General features: G+C 57.0%; 1 protein-coding gene across 1 annotated transcript in view; it reads right to left on the bottom strand.

Annotated features, from left to right (window-relative positions):
- The window catches only part of RTN4RL1 (reticulon 4 receptor like 1), a 31,012-nt gene that overhangs the window by 15,352 nt on the left and 1,011 nt on the right, over positions 1 to 14,649 (bottom strand). The window lies entirely within an intron of this gene.

Here is a 14,649-nt window from a genome sequence, read left to right on the forward strand (position 1 = left end):
CCCCACACATATGCCATGGGCACAGGGCTCCATGCCTGTGGTGGGATTTGGACCCTGTGGAGAAGCCACTGGGGGCACAGAATGGGCAGCACCAACCCCACCACTCCCCCGGCTTGGCGCCGGATGAGCATCCTTGGGACGTGGTGGCCCGTCCCCTTCCTGCTTTAATTTCCCTGCCGTATTTTTCACTCCATCAGGCACTGCTGGCACCTGAGCATCTTCCAGCAACATCCCTCATTCCACCTGGTGTCTCTCACCCTGGATCCCATCCCTTGTCCCCCAGCTCCCAGGAAAGTGAGCGCAGCTGGAAGCTGTGCTGCCGCTTATTGGAATAACCTTTCAGGTTTCATTTAGCGCCGCTCGCTCGCTTCCAGCCCACCTTCCCATCGTCAGCACTTTACTAATTGCAACTTTTAACTCGTTGTGCCCAGGCAGCCCAAGAGCAGCCACTGCCATAAAGACACGGGGTCCCTCTGTTCCCCATCACTGCTCGCTCCCCAGGATAAGGGTCAGTCTAACTAAGTGTGACTATCACACCAACCACAGCTCATGTGGCCCCACTCCTGCTCCTGGCTCACCCCACAAGCTTCGTGCTCTGGGAAAAGAGCAACGCATCCCAGAAGACCAAAATCCCAGGCAAAATCCCAGTGGTCACCTGGGAGTATAAATCAGTGCATGGCTGGGCAGGGAGGAGGCAAGAGATCCTGATGGCTATCTGAGCACTGTCTGCCTGAGACTTATTCAATTATGGCTCCTGAGTTCAGCATCTGAGCCCGGCGCGGCGGGGACCGGGCGGGAGGGAGGTGGGTTACAGCCCCCTAATTCAATCACGGGGCAGAGGCGCTGGCGCAGGCGGCGGGGAAGAAGAGCCGTCGCTGTCAACACAGAGAGAACGAGGCTTCAACAGCCTTCCCGGATGGCTCTGCCCACTGACCCCTCATCATGGAGCTCCCAGCTGCATTTCCCGATACACTGGAAAAGGCTCCATGTCTCTATTAAGGGCTGGGGATGCAATGAAGACACAGTCCCGGGTCTGGTCCAGCCCCAGTGCCTGTGAGAGGGAGCTGGGCCACCACACAGGATTGCACTGATCAAAGACCACCTGCACTGAAAGGTGGGATGTTCCCAGCCCTGTCGCCCGTGTCGCTGCATAGCTTTTTGTCCAAAGACAAAATAGGCCAAGAAACCACTGTTTTAAGAAAGCCAGAGGGTTTTTTTACATAAGTCCAAGAAACAGGGAAGAAGGAAGATGAGATGCTGTTTCCCAACTGACATCATGAACCAGCAAGTGTGACTAAAACTTGGGGAGGGTTTGCACAGGGGTTCAGGTACTGAGGTGATGCCTACGCCATCGAAGCCTCAGCAGCTGCCCAGGGAGATGAGGACAGAGGGATATAATCAGGTAGGAAATTAAGGAGGGAGCTGGGAAGGCGAATGCCTTCCCTGAAAGCATTTACAAGGTCAACGATTAAAAGTGGAGCAGAGTGAGGATTTGGCTCAGGCATAGGAGTGGGACCACGCCGGGATGCTCGGTGGGAGGCAGATGAACGCCCAGCTCCCACGCCGGCACCGCATTACCCAGCTGAGGGCTGAGAGAGGCACTGAGACAAGGTCACGGTCCCACTGGAGCGGCGCGGGCGGCGAGGGAGCTCCGGCTGCGCCAGCTCCTGCCTCCACAGCAGCAAATTCAATCGTGGCGAATAACAGAGTGGAACAAAATCCAGCAATGCAATAAAATCTCCCTGTGTCTTGTTCACCTGAAGCCGAGCAGCCGGAGCTCACACAGGAGGTGGCACGGCCTCTGTGGGTAACCTCGTGTCTGAGGAGCCCGGCGAGAGGAGGGAGGGTTTTAAATGGCCCTTTGGGTGCTTTCCACGGATGACAGGTCATCCCGCTGCCAACGAGGCTCACGGGGAGAGGAGTGCGACCGCCGGATTTTAGAGCAAGGGAGAGATGCTGATTCCTTAAGAACCGGGAAGGCGAAATCCAATTGTGCAGCATCCACGGCTGCCATTAACCTGTCTGTGTACTCCCGCGGCCGCCCATTCCTCTCCGCCTGACAGCCGGGGCTGCCCAGCACACGCTGCCCCGGCTGCCCAGGGATTTGTGGCTGCCTGCTGCAACGGCACAGAACTGTGCCGCAGGCTTTTCTCCGGTGCTTTGCTCTGCTTCCAAAATGGAGAGCTGGTTAAACGTCCCCTGGTGAGCTGGGGAGGTGTGGAACTGATTGCTGGAGAAGGAGGAATGGTGGCAGCATGTGATGGGTGGCTGCGGGAGGAGCTGCTGGAGCAGACCATAGCTTCCAACCCCAAAACTGAGGCCAGGAAAGAAAATGGCATTGGGGGTCCTTGAAGGAGGGTCCTTGGGACGTTCCTTGGGAATACTCCTGGGGCATTCAGCTTGTCCAACAGGCACAGCCCAGCACACTCGCAGGCAGGGAACTAAACGCTCACTTGACAGCAGCTTTTTCCACCAGTTTCAGAAGCATGGATGGGTTTGTGCCAGGGTCATACGTAGCTGAAGAAGGCAGACAGGTGGGCATTAGAGGGGTCTGCACTGTTGGGTGTATAGCTGGAGTCCCCTAGAATGTACCAGAAGTGGCTGACAGGGGGGAAAGGCAGGATATGGACTCACTTTGCTCAGCCCCACACTCTTCCTGGCCCACAGACAGGCTGAAAGTGAGCTGATGGAGAAGGGAAGGGAGAGGAGAGGAGAGGAGAGGAGAGGAGAGGAGAGGAGAGGAGAGGAGAGGAGAGGAGAGGAGAGGAGAGGAGAGGAGAGGAGAGGAGAGGAGAGGAGAGGAGAGGAGAGGAGAGGAGAGGAGAGGAGAGGAGAGGAGAGGAGAGGAGAGGAGAGGAGAGGAGAGGAGAGGGAGGAGAGGAGAGGAGAGGAGAGGAGAGAGGAGAGGAGAGGAGAGGAGAGGAGGAGAGGAGAGGAGAGGAAGGGAGAGGAGAGGATGAGGAGAGGAGAGGAGAGGAGAGGAGAGGAGAGGAGAGGAGAGGAGAGGAGAGGAGAGGAGAGGAGAGGAGAGGAGAGGGAGGAGGAGAGGAGAGGAGAGGAGAGGAGAGGAGAGGAGAGGAGAGGAGAGGAGGAGGAGAGGAGAGGAGAGGAGAGGAGAGGAGAGGAGAGGAGAGGAGAGGAGAGGAGAGGAGAGGAGAGGAGAGGAGAGGAGAGGAGAGGAGAGGAGAGGAGAGGAGAGGAGAGGAGAGGAGAGGAGAGGAGAGGAGAGGAGAGGAGAGGAGAGGAGAGGAGAGGAGAGGAGAGGAGAGGAGAGGAGAGGAGAGGAGAGGAGAGGAGAGGAGAGGTGGGGAGCAGGAAGGAGGCACAACCAGCCCCACCAACCACCTTGCCTCTCTGCATCCCAGTTCCATTTGCAGATTTATTAAATCGAGAGCCAATTCCAACATAATTTCTTTCAAGCAGCTCCACCTCGCAGGTGTGCGGAATTTATTTGAGATAAAGAAAACCATTACAGAGAGACAGCAATCTTCAAAGACCACCTCGGAGACCTGAGAGAAATAAAAACACTAGCCCGTGCAAATGTGCAATTAAGTTTCAGAATACTCCTGCTCCATGAAAAGCTCCGTCCCTGCAGAGAATAGGCCTTTAAGGCAATTTTCCCAAACCCTATTCAGCATTCACTCAAAAATGCCTTTTTAAAACAACATGTGATTTTTTTTTTCCCTCTCTGCCTTGCTCCTCCTCCCCCTTGCACTTGCTCCATCACTTCCAGGTGGGATGCAGACAGCTCTGTTTGGGATGTGGTTCCTCCCCATTTGAAGGGAGACATGGGGCACAGGGGGGGTCCCATCCACACAGGGCACAGCTCTGTCCCATCCTCCAGTCATGTCAGATCCACAAAACAGGAATTTTTAGAGCTGGTCTTGTTATTCAAGGAGAGCATGACACCAGCATGGCTCCGCCTGGGGACAATTTGCCAACTATTCCCAGTTGAAGGAGCTTCATATCCCTTATTCATGGGTCATTCTCTGCTTGGTGATTAATTAAAAATGCATAATTAACCTGTGGAACGCACTGCCACGAGGTATCGGGGAGGCCAGGAGCTTAGCTGGATTCGGGGGAGGATTATATGTTTAAATGGATAATGAGAACATCTGGTGGTACATTAACAGGGATGAAGGAGAATTAGGGAGAAGAGCCTGGCTTGCCGCCGGCACAGGGTGCAGGAGGGTAACCACGGGGCTGGCTCAAAGAGGGCACTGCTGGTCCAGCTCCAACCTTGGCAGAGACACCAATGCATCCATGCACCCTTGGGAAACGCTATTTTGGGAATGAGTGGGTGTGCTTGGGGATAAGGGAGTGACAGGGCTGTTGCCTTTGGGTTGGAGGTGGCTGCCTGGGAGGGTGGGATGGTCACTGTGCCAGCAGCTCCTTGCCAGAGCACCCAACCCAGCAGCCACCGCTTGTCCATGGAGAGTGATGGGGTGACATCGACACCCAAAGACACCCCAATAGCTCAGCCACAGTGTCCTTAAAACCCCAGGAGAGCATCCTTCAGCTGCAGCATCTCCTGCAGATGACACCACGCTTCCATGCACAACCATCCGTGCTGCTGTTGGTGAGCTCTAAAGTCATGGCACGCGACCAAGAATCCAGGGAAAGCGCAGGAAACACAAGACCAAGCCTCATCCAAGGTGGCCACGCAGCGTATCCCAGGCCTAGGCCATGCTACCCATGCAACAGGCAGTTCCTGGGGGTCTCCAGCTTCCAGACAACACATGGGTCCTGGGACTGAGACTGGCACAGACCCTTCTCCCTATGGCAGCATCCCCCATCCACCCCAGGCTCCACACCAGAACACAGACACCTCCCACCATCCTCCTTGTACGGTGGGCACAGGCCATGTGCTTTGCTTCACTTTTTTCCCCCAGCCACAGAAGTTTTCTTAGAAAAGCCTGTCAGACGAGCCAGCAACTCCAGAGCAAACTCCGGGCTGACGACAGGATTACTAAATCCCTGTCAGCAAACAGGGCTCAAGCAGCTGCTCTTTTGCATTGTAAATCTGCTGCTCCATTGTTAGCACCAACTGATGGTTGTGCAAGGCCTGAGAACCACAACATCTCGGGGTGCAGAAGCGCTGAGGGCTCTCAGCAATGTCCCCAAGACCTGGGGGTATCCTCAGCCCTTCATCCAACGGCATGACCAGGGCAAAGCCAAGCACATGGCATGGCTCATGCTTTACAGCAGCTTGGAGAAGGAGGGGATGCTCAGTCCTCCCAGCAGGACATGGGATGCTCCTGCTGCCCCTTCAGTGCATTTTGGAGGTGATGCCATGGGCTCAGCAAGACTGGGCAACCGGAGGGATTGTGGGTGTCACGGCGCCCCTGGACTCGCTGCCTGTCCCCTGGGATGAGGTGGCTGCAGCACATCGTGCTCAGCCTGCCGAGCGTGGACGGGGCCTGCCGGGCCGGGGTTAATCTTGTTGTCACACTTTCCCTCCTTCTTGCTGGCTCGGCGCGCTTTGACCCGCTGTGAAATTGTGGCCAACAGCACTGAATATTTTAAGAGCAGCAATGCAGTGATGGCCGCACGGAGGAGCAGCAAGGCAGGCCGGGAGCTGGGCTGGGCCCTCGCCTCCCCCCACCACCACCACCAACCCATTAGCACAGTTCAGGGAAATCTAAAAAATTCAAAAGACACTGAAATATGCAGCATTTTGCTCTCTCTGGAAATGACGCGCTTCGCTTCCCAGATGCTCCCGAGTAGGAGGTTGTAAATAAGAGCCTTTATGGCACAGAGGGTGTTGCCGATGGGGCTACTGGATGCTGCAGAGCCCAAAGTGACACCCCAGTCCTCGTCCTGCCCCTCCCTGGGGACAGGTCCATGCTTGGGCTTGGAACAGACCTACGCTGGCACCAGTGCCCATCCTCACTAGCGCAGTGAGGAGACACCAGCCATTAGAGGATTTTCCCCTCTCCATCCTTGGCCTCTGCCAGCTGCTCTCTGCCCCTTTCCCCCCAGGATATCCCCTCGCCACATCCCTCCTCCCCTCGGTTGGGCGGCCGGGACGCGGGTGCCGCAGGACCTGCCGCAAACACCTGTCCTCAGCACTTCTGCTATCTGGGGCACAACAGAGCAGCAGCAGCGAGGAATTACAAAAAAAAAAAAAAAAAGGAAAAAAAAAAAAAGCCCTATTTGCATAAACCTCCCAAAAAGAGGAGCCAGAGCCTGAGCCTGGAGAGCTGGAACATCAGCTGGGGATCACCAGAGCTGATAGTGAGCGTAATAAGTATTAGGGGAGCATCACCTGGACTGGGGTATGTACTGCCACCAGGTCCCCGCACGTCCCTAAAGTGCTGCCCCAGGGCTTGACACCCCATCTAGGAGTGACATTGGGACACTTTTGCATTCAGGTCTTAAGAGGGCAGATTAATCGCCCTGTGCTGGATCTGTCACACGCAGGGATATATATTCTTCTCTGAATTTACAAGTAGTTCTGTCTGAGAAATAAACAACTGGAGATAAAAATTACATTGTCATCGTGCAGGTGTGATCGATGGAAGAGACAAGCCCTCGGCGTGCCGGCGAGGTGCCACTGGCACAACCCGCCAAGAGAGCACTGGCCCCTGGAGCAGCCAGGAAATGCCAAAGAGACTTCGGGAAAGGTGTCAGGATGTACTCCACCAACCCCAGCCTGTTGTGTCTCTGTCCCAAAGTCCAGGAAAGGTGGGGATGGCCACCCAGGCCATTTCAAAGTGAGGAAGATGCTGAACCGTGCAGAAAATAACGCTGGTGTTGGGTGACCATGAGAAGCATCCAGGACGCAGCCATGGGAAGATGCCTGGAGCAAAGCAGTCAGTGGCAGAAAGGGCTGCAGCCCCCAGGTCAGCTCCTCGTAAAATCCTGTTGAGCTCCGTCTTGAGCCCCCAACCCTCCTGTCCAGAGTGTTTCCAAGGTCAGCAATGGGCATAAGTCAGAGCCAGGCTGGCAGCCACCACGTTCCACAAGGATGTGCAAGAAGGATTGATGCAGTTTACACAAGGCCCCTTCCTAGTTTGGTTTCTCCTTCATCTTTCTGTGCTTCCCGTGGCTGCATTGCCTTGGCCCGGCCTGTCATGGTGTGACAGAGCACACTGCCTGCCGGGGTCACTCCCTGAGGAGGGACAGACATTGGCTCCCTCATAGTTTAAATCTGAATTCACACTGAAAGTGCTATAAAAGCTATGCATGATCCTCTTCCCAGCCTTCAGCATCCTGACGAGTCATGACTCGGCTCAACGTGCCGGAATGGAGATCCCAAAACCATCTGGGGACACCCAGGTGCCCCCGAGGCTGGTGCCTCGCTCCAGGCTGGCACCCAGCAGCTGGTCCAGCAACTGCCTTCCATCTATTAATAAAGCTGGAGCAGCTGGTAGAGCATCCACCGCGCCAGTCCTCGGGATTTATCCACACCGCTCTGCCTTATCAGCCATGCTTTTCACAAGCACTTAAATTCAGGAGGAAAAGGAAAAAGTGAAATCAGATAGAAATGCAGGTCTGTTTGCTGTTTTCTCCAATGAAATGGTTCTGGGTAAACAGCAGACGCCTTTGATGAAATCCCAGCAGGCTTAAACAATAAAGCTGGTTACAAACTCAATCTGGCGCAGATATCAGATCTGAAATTGTTTCAAAAAACATGTCAACATTTTCTAATGCTGCTGCAAAACTTCCTCGGCACCTTGCCACAAGCCTGCGTCTGTGACGCAGGGCCCGCGCCGCTGTCCCGCCGCTGCTGTACTTCCCACAGGGAATCCTGCCCCAGGACCTCTGCACCCCTCCGCCTGCTGGGAGACCCTGAGCTACAGGAAGAAGCTTGGCATCCCCTTGGAAGCATGAGATGCACATTCCCTGCTTCGGGGCGCACCATGTTGTTTTCCAGCTGTAAATCCAGTCGCCATCCCCAGGCACAGCCCGGCTGAGGCTTCGCAGTGCTAGAGGTCTGGCAGAGTTGCTAGAGGTCAGGCAGGGTGGGTGTCCCTCTCATCCCATCCCAGAGACAGAATTCAGCCCTGGGTTCATCCCGGGTAACACCAAGGACAATTGACTTTTCCATGAAAAAACAATTTGCAAAGCACTGTGGTGGCAGAGAAGCACAGCCTGGTGCTCCTCTCACATTTTGCCTCCCGTTTGCCACCTCTGCATCCTGCTGGGACACCAGCCATGGCTCAGGGCAGGATGAGGCTGCAGGGGGATGCACGGGTCCATCCAACGGAATGCCTGGCTGGGGACAAGGCTTGGCCCCTCTCCTAAACCTACAGCACAGGCTGGGGGGCACAACAGGGACCATCCAGCACCGGGCAGCTGGGTCAGGATGACAGGCACTTTGGCAGCACCTGTTAATGAATGCCCTTCTGTCAGTGTTGGAGAGACAGGGACCATCCAAACTCGGAAAACATGTGGGGCCAGGGTGTGATGACGCAGGTACTGTGTTGGCATTGCCAGGATCAGCCTGCCAGTTACCCAGCACTGGCACTCCCCAAACTGTGTCAGCACTTGAGGTCTCTGGAGGACACCACAGGGATGCAGGTCCCCAGCGGGAATTGAGGTGAGGGGGCGAGAGGCTGAGGAGGAGGAGGAGGGGGTAGCAGGTCTGGTCACATCACGAGTGCAGACACTGTCTTAGCTCTGGTTAGGAAGCCAGTGCGAGATCCAGGGGTGTGTGGGGTCCCCCCAGGGATCTGCTCCACGAGTGTGGGGGCAGACACCAGCTCCCCAGGTTGGATTCAGCCCTACATATACCCTGTCCTGCATCCCTATAGAAGCCCCCAGCTCGGAGGTGATGCCCGACACAGCTCATGTCCCTTGTGGCAGAGGACAAGGGATGGCTCTGCTGGAGCAGAAGAACCTTCATCCCTCCCAGGAACTGGAAAGGACAAAGGGGACGCAGGAGATGAAAGCAGGGCAGAAGGATGATGAAGAGGGGTGCAGGGGGGGTGCAGGGGGCCAAGCCTCAGCTCCAGCACAGCACAGGGGGATGTGGCAGACCTGACCCCTCTGCAGAGGTTGCCTTTGCCATCGATCCCTGTTGCACTCAGGCTCATTAGGGCCGGGGAGCTGCTGCGAGCGGCTGCTGGAGGAGACAGACGGGGGGAGCGCTCGCCGTGGCTCCCTGGATCGTATTAAATATTTACTTTGTTTTGTTTTGTTTTTCCCAGCTATATTGATCAGAGGTGGAGTGGGGAGAGGGGCGGGGGGGGGGGGGTGCTGTCGGATGCTGGCAGGGAAGAGCAGAGGCAACGGCTGAGCTGCAAAACGGGGACAGACCCTGACAGGGTGCTCCCGAGGGATTCACTCTCACTCCCCAGGGGTTCTCAGTGCTGTCACCCTGCAGAGTTGCTCCTCCCAGAGCCATTCATTCTCCCCTCCGGGGTCAGGACAGGCATCATCAGCACATGGGAGGCTGCAGCGGGGCTGCTCCCAGTCCCCATCCCGTGCCTGCCCCATCTCAAGGGATGCAGGACGGGGGGGGATGCCCAACGCGATGGCATCTCACGGCAGGGGGTATCCCCCTGCCCCGGGCCGGGAGGTGCCCCCCGCATCCAAGCTGGGCCCCGGCAGCGGCCGCGCAGCCGGCGCTGTTTCTATTTCGAGAGGAGCTCTACTGGAAAAGGAACAAAAGCCGAGGGAAGCTATAAATAGCCGCCTCCTTCACACCAGCGCCTCCTTCGCCCCAGCATCCCGCGGCCGGGGGGGGTCCCGGAGCACTGCCCGTGCTCGGCCCCATCACCAAACCCCCTCCGTGCCTTCGAGCCAACACCCCCATCTGAAAATCAGAGGGAATAACACTCCCGGGAATATCTGCCGCCGAAGCAGAACTGGTTCTGAACAGCGGTTTGCCAAGTTGCCCAGTGGCTCTGCCCAGCCGCAGCCCAGTTCCCGAGAGATTTGCCGCTGCCCAGCCAGGCTCTGCACCCACGAACACCTCTCGGGATGGATTCAGCCACCTGGGGATGCTCCTCTCGTCCCTGGCCCTGTCTGCGGCTGGCAGGGAACAGGGAGAGCCGAGTGGCTCGGGCAGACCTACTTTCAAGGCTTTAATCCTTTTTGCTTAAAGAATCTTTTTTTTTTTCCCTCTCCCCTCTCTTTCTTTTTTTCCCTTTCTTTTCCTTTCCGCGCGGCAAAGATGGGGTCTGATCAGAGGAGAGACGCAGGGAGCTGACAAGCTGCGGCGTACGGAGAGAAAGGAGAAAGAAATACATATTTATTACCCTCAATTATTAAAAAATAGATAGCAGCAGATCTTAGGCCCTGGCAGAGGCACTGCAGAGTCGTTTGTCTGAGGACTATTTTGTTTTTTAAATTCCATTGAAATTATAATACTCTGGGCTTGTTAGCACAAACACCCCAGCATATCCCTGCCGAGGGGGGATCATCCCGACCCCTCTCCCAGCTCTGCTCTGCTCCCCGCAGGGTGGCTGTATCCAGCACCTGATGGGATGCCGAATTTGCAGGCAGCAAGGAGGGAGGGCAGCTCGGGAATGCAAGAGCTGGCAGCAGATGCAGCCGGCAGCCTTTGTCCCCCTCTGCCTTCATCCCAGGGGGATCAGAGGGGCTCTGCCCCGTGCAAGCACATCCCCATGCCCAAGTGCACATGGATGCCTGGCTGGGTGAAGATCTCATGGACACGAACTCACCCAGGCCACCAAGGGCCAAAAAGTCCCATGATATCCTCCATGCCCAAGGACGGGCTTTGCACCCTTTGCGTGGCACCGATGGGGGGTCCCGTGGTCACGCGGACGGGGTTTCCCCAAGCAAACCAACGCAAACGTTGGTGCAAACGCAGCTGGAAAAAATAGAAAGCGGTTCCCAAGTGCGGCACACGGGGCTGGCGGAGCCGCTGGCACCTCCCCTCCGCTTGCAGGGCTGCTCCGTGAGGAGCCCTGCCAGAGCGGCAGCAGCCAAATTCCCTCCCCGCCGCTGCTCCCCGGTAAACAACGGCTGCAGCCTCCCCGTGTGATGGTGATGCTGGGACATGGGGAGCATGTGGAGAGCATCTCTGACACCCTCCAGCTCTGGCACCACGCTCTCCCCACAGCCAGGATCTGTTGGGATGCAATGGACCACCATGGACCCACAGCCTACTGTGCCACCACCTCTCCAAGGCCAAAACCCACTGCCACCCTATCCTGCTGGCCACGAGCTGGGGAGAGACCCAGCACTGAGTGGAACCAGATTTTGGCACCGGGAGTCACTGAAGCGGTCACAGCTCTACCAGCCCAGGCAGGAGCACCACTAAAAGCTGCCCACCAAGGCAGGGCTGGCACCAAGCTGCTGTGCCGGGTCTGAGCCGCTGTGCCAACGCCGCTGGGAAGCAAGCAGCCAGCGGGCACATGAGCTGCTAAAGAGGAAAAGGAGCTTTCTACACCAAATGGAGCATTTTCTGCTTAATAACCCCCAATCCTAATCTGCACAAAGAAGATTGCCCCCCGCATCTCCCCGTCCTGCATCTGCTGCTTGCTGCTGCCCGCTCTTAACACCCGGGCACAGCCACGGCTGCCCCACCAGCACGTGCCCTCAGCAGAACAGGCAGGAGAAAGACCGGCCACTGGCACTTCCTAAACACTGAGCTGGGCACAGGCATCTCCTCCATCAGCACCGAGCCTCCATCATTTGTCATCAGTAAAAATAATATTCCTAAAAGTGTCCCCCCTGATTGCCGGGCGGCAGGCGCAGGGCTGTGGGTTTCCATGGTGATGCTGTTCCGCAGGGATGGTATGGGGGATTGGTGGGATTGGTGCTTCCTCAGTTTGGGAGATGGGACATGGCACTGACATCCAGAGTGAGGACAGCACCAGCCCTGCTGCTGGTGGAGGGACCCGAGGCTGAGCCAGATCATCCCACCTTGAGCTGGGGCAGCGTCACCCAAAACAGCAGGGAAAGAGCACTGCCATCGGAGAGGACAAGGATGCTCCTGCATCCCAGTGGTGCTCCTGGGGCCATGTCCTGCACGCCTGCCCGTGCCAGCACAAGGACCCCCGGCTCCTCCTTGCTGACTCCCACCACATCCTGCTTGCTCCCGGCCCCACGGCTCTCTGCTGTTGCCTCCACTGTTAAATCAGACTCCAGCCTCTTTCAGTGGGTTCTAAATTAGGGCAACACCTCGCTCATCCCAACCTGCTGGGAACCCAAACAACAACCACCGTTGCTGGGGCACGGGTGCCTCTGCTGCTGCCACTCCACCAAAGCGCTTTGAAAACATAATCTGCTGTTAATAACCCGACTTTATACTGAATGTGGCTAAGCCCTGGAATTGCACTTTGCAAACAAAAGCCCAAGTTTTTGGCTGTTTGGAGGAGGCTGGAGCAGCTCCCTGGGGTGAGGATGGGGAGCAGTGTCACCCAGGGGTGTCCCAGTGTGCGGCAGAGTGGGACGGGAGCTGCCCCCAGTGATGTGGGGCTGAAGTGGCCGTGTCCCGGGTCATTCCTCTGCAAGAGGGATTTGCCTCCGTGCTGCCACAGGGGCACTGCCGGGAGCTGGGGACATCCTGGTGAGAGATGGTCCTGGTCACACCTGGCCACCACCGTGTCCCTCCAGGCTCCCACACTTCCCTGCCTGGTTTTTGCCTTCAAACGGGATTTTGGCTCTTGCTGTCAAAACCCATCAGTGCTCCAGCAGTTTCCAGCAGCCTAAGTCCCTGCCCGGCCCCGAGGCAACAACATCCCACTCACGGACTCATCCTGCAAACCACAGAGACCCACTGCCCGTGGTGCTGGCTCGTGCCGCCGGCTCCAGCACCATCAGGTGCTTCAGGGAGAGGTGGGTGTGAAATCACGCCAGAAAATGCATATTTTTACGTTTCCCCAGCAGGTTCACTGATGTTTTTAGGGCAGCGCTTCGAGGCCACCTGGAGTGTCACCCACAGCCCCCGGCACACGGATGGCTCTGCAGGGTGCCGGGTGCGGCATTTTAGGCTAAAGGTGGGAATAACATTCAGCCAAGCGTGGCCATGGCTCTGACCCTGCCGGGCTCCATCAGTGCGGGTCACCAAGCAGCGACAGCTCCTTTGCATCCCGGCTCCAACTCCAGGTCTAAGCAGGTCTCATCTGCCAAGCCCTCCTTGTTCCCCCCCAGCACCGCCACAGGGACAGCCTGGGCCACATCCTGACCTCCCCCCCCACTACCCTCCTTACTTCACCAGGCACAGAGAGCTTGTGGCTTCCTCTCAGCTCTTTAGGAAATTAAACTTTTATAAGCAGAAAGGTTTCTGGGCTCTTGGCTCCCCAGCGCAGGAACCGCAGCCCAGCCTGTGCCTGCACCCTGCCCACTGGCTGCTCCCCTGGCAGGGAGGGATGGAGGCTGGATGCCCCATCCATGGGCTGAGTGATGGCAAGGACAGGTACGTGGCTGCCCATGACCTTGGTGTCATCCTTGACCTGGAAATCTCCTTCTCCTGCATCGCCAGTGTTGCACTCCTGCCTGCAGCCACCTCTGGCAGGGCTCTGACACCCTCGCCCAGGCTGGAGCTGCACCTCACGCTGTCACCCACTGCCACACCATCGATGACATCCCAGCGCACAAAATCCACCCTGACTCCCACCAGTGTCTCCACGGATGAAGCTCACGGGGCACAGGAGGCCCAAAATGCTCCCAGGAATCGCAGCACTTCCCCGGCCACGCCGCCACCATCCTGCCACAAACGCCTTCGCCTGCGTGGCACTGCGTGCGAACCTTTTCCCCCGCGAGCAGGCACAAGGAGCTGCTTCCCTCGGAGCTGTCAACCATGGCTCGGATCCTGCTGCCCCAAGCCCTGCCACGTCCTCCAGCCTCAACCCCGGTCCCCGGCAGTGGGACGTGGAAGGTGGTGGCAGTGCCACCATCAGCCCGCGCTGCCTCCCACCAGCACAGCCTTGTATTGCCACCTCCCTTGACAAAACCAGCCGCCCCCGAACCCCACAGAGGGGTTTGGCCCCAGCCCAGCACCGTGGCAGCAGCTCTCCCCATCCTCCCTCACCTCACATGTGGGGTGTCCCCTCTGCATCCCACTTGGGGTGAATGCTGGGGGCCGGGACCCCCTTCCCGGGGACACCTGGCCACGGTGAGGTGGAAAGGGGAGAGCCTCTCGGCGGGATGGAGGCCTCTTCTAACTGCCTGTTGAATTATTCAGGAATGGTATTAACTTATAAATGAGTGTGTTTGACTGATTTTGTGGTTGATGTACAGATAAATTCTAATGAAAGACAGCTACAAGATTTTAAATTATTAATTAGACTGCCACTTAACAAAGCCTATTTGGCACTCTATTTCCTTGCTTAACAAGACAAAAACTTTAAGAATAGGTTTTGCTTTAGCCCACAGGCTGTTCAATTTGCATTTTGTTTTTCTAGCTCCACAAATGAAAGCTGTAGATCTTGACCTTAACAGGCTACCCCTGGTGGGATCCAACCCTGCCGGCAGCCTCTCTGCCTGCCTCCACCTCAGGCTCCCAGTCTCCCAGCCTGGATGATGCTTTTCCTCCAGCCAGCAGCACCAGGGCTAGGAATCAAGGCTGGGAACTGTGACTGCTCCGAGGGCTCGGGTTTGTTCTCAAGTCATCCAGCCTGGTTGGGTTAATACACCGAACAAAGCTGATGCAGGAGCCAGAGAAAGGAGCATCCGAGCGCGAGGCCCCACAACCACAAGGTGACATTCCTCCAGTGGGAAAAGGCATCC

The sequence above is a fragment of the Chiroxiphia lanceolata genome, chromosome 20 (genome assembly GCF_009829145.1).
Source record: "Chiroxiphia lanceolata isolate bChiLan1 chromosome 20, bChiLan1.pri, whole genome shotgun sequence".
In the NCBI taxonomy this organism is placed as follows: domain Eukaryota; kingdom Metazoa; phylum Chordata; class Aves; order Passeriformes; family Pipridae; genus Chiroxiphia; species Chiroxiphia lanceolata.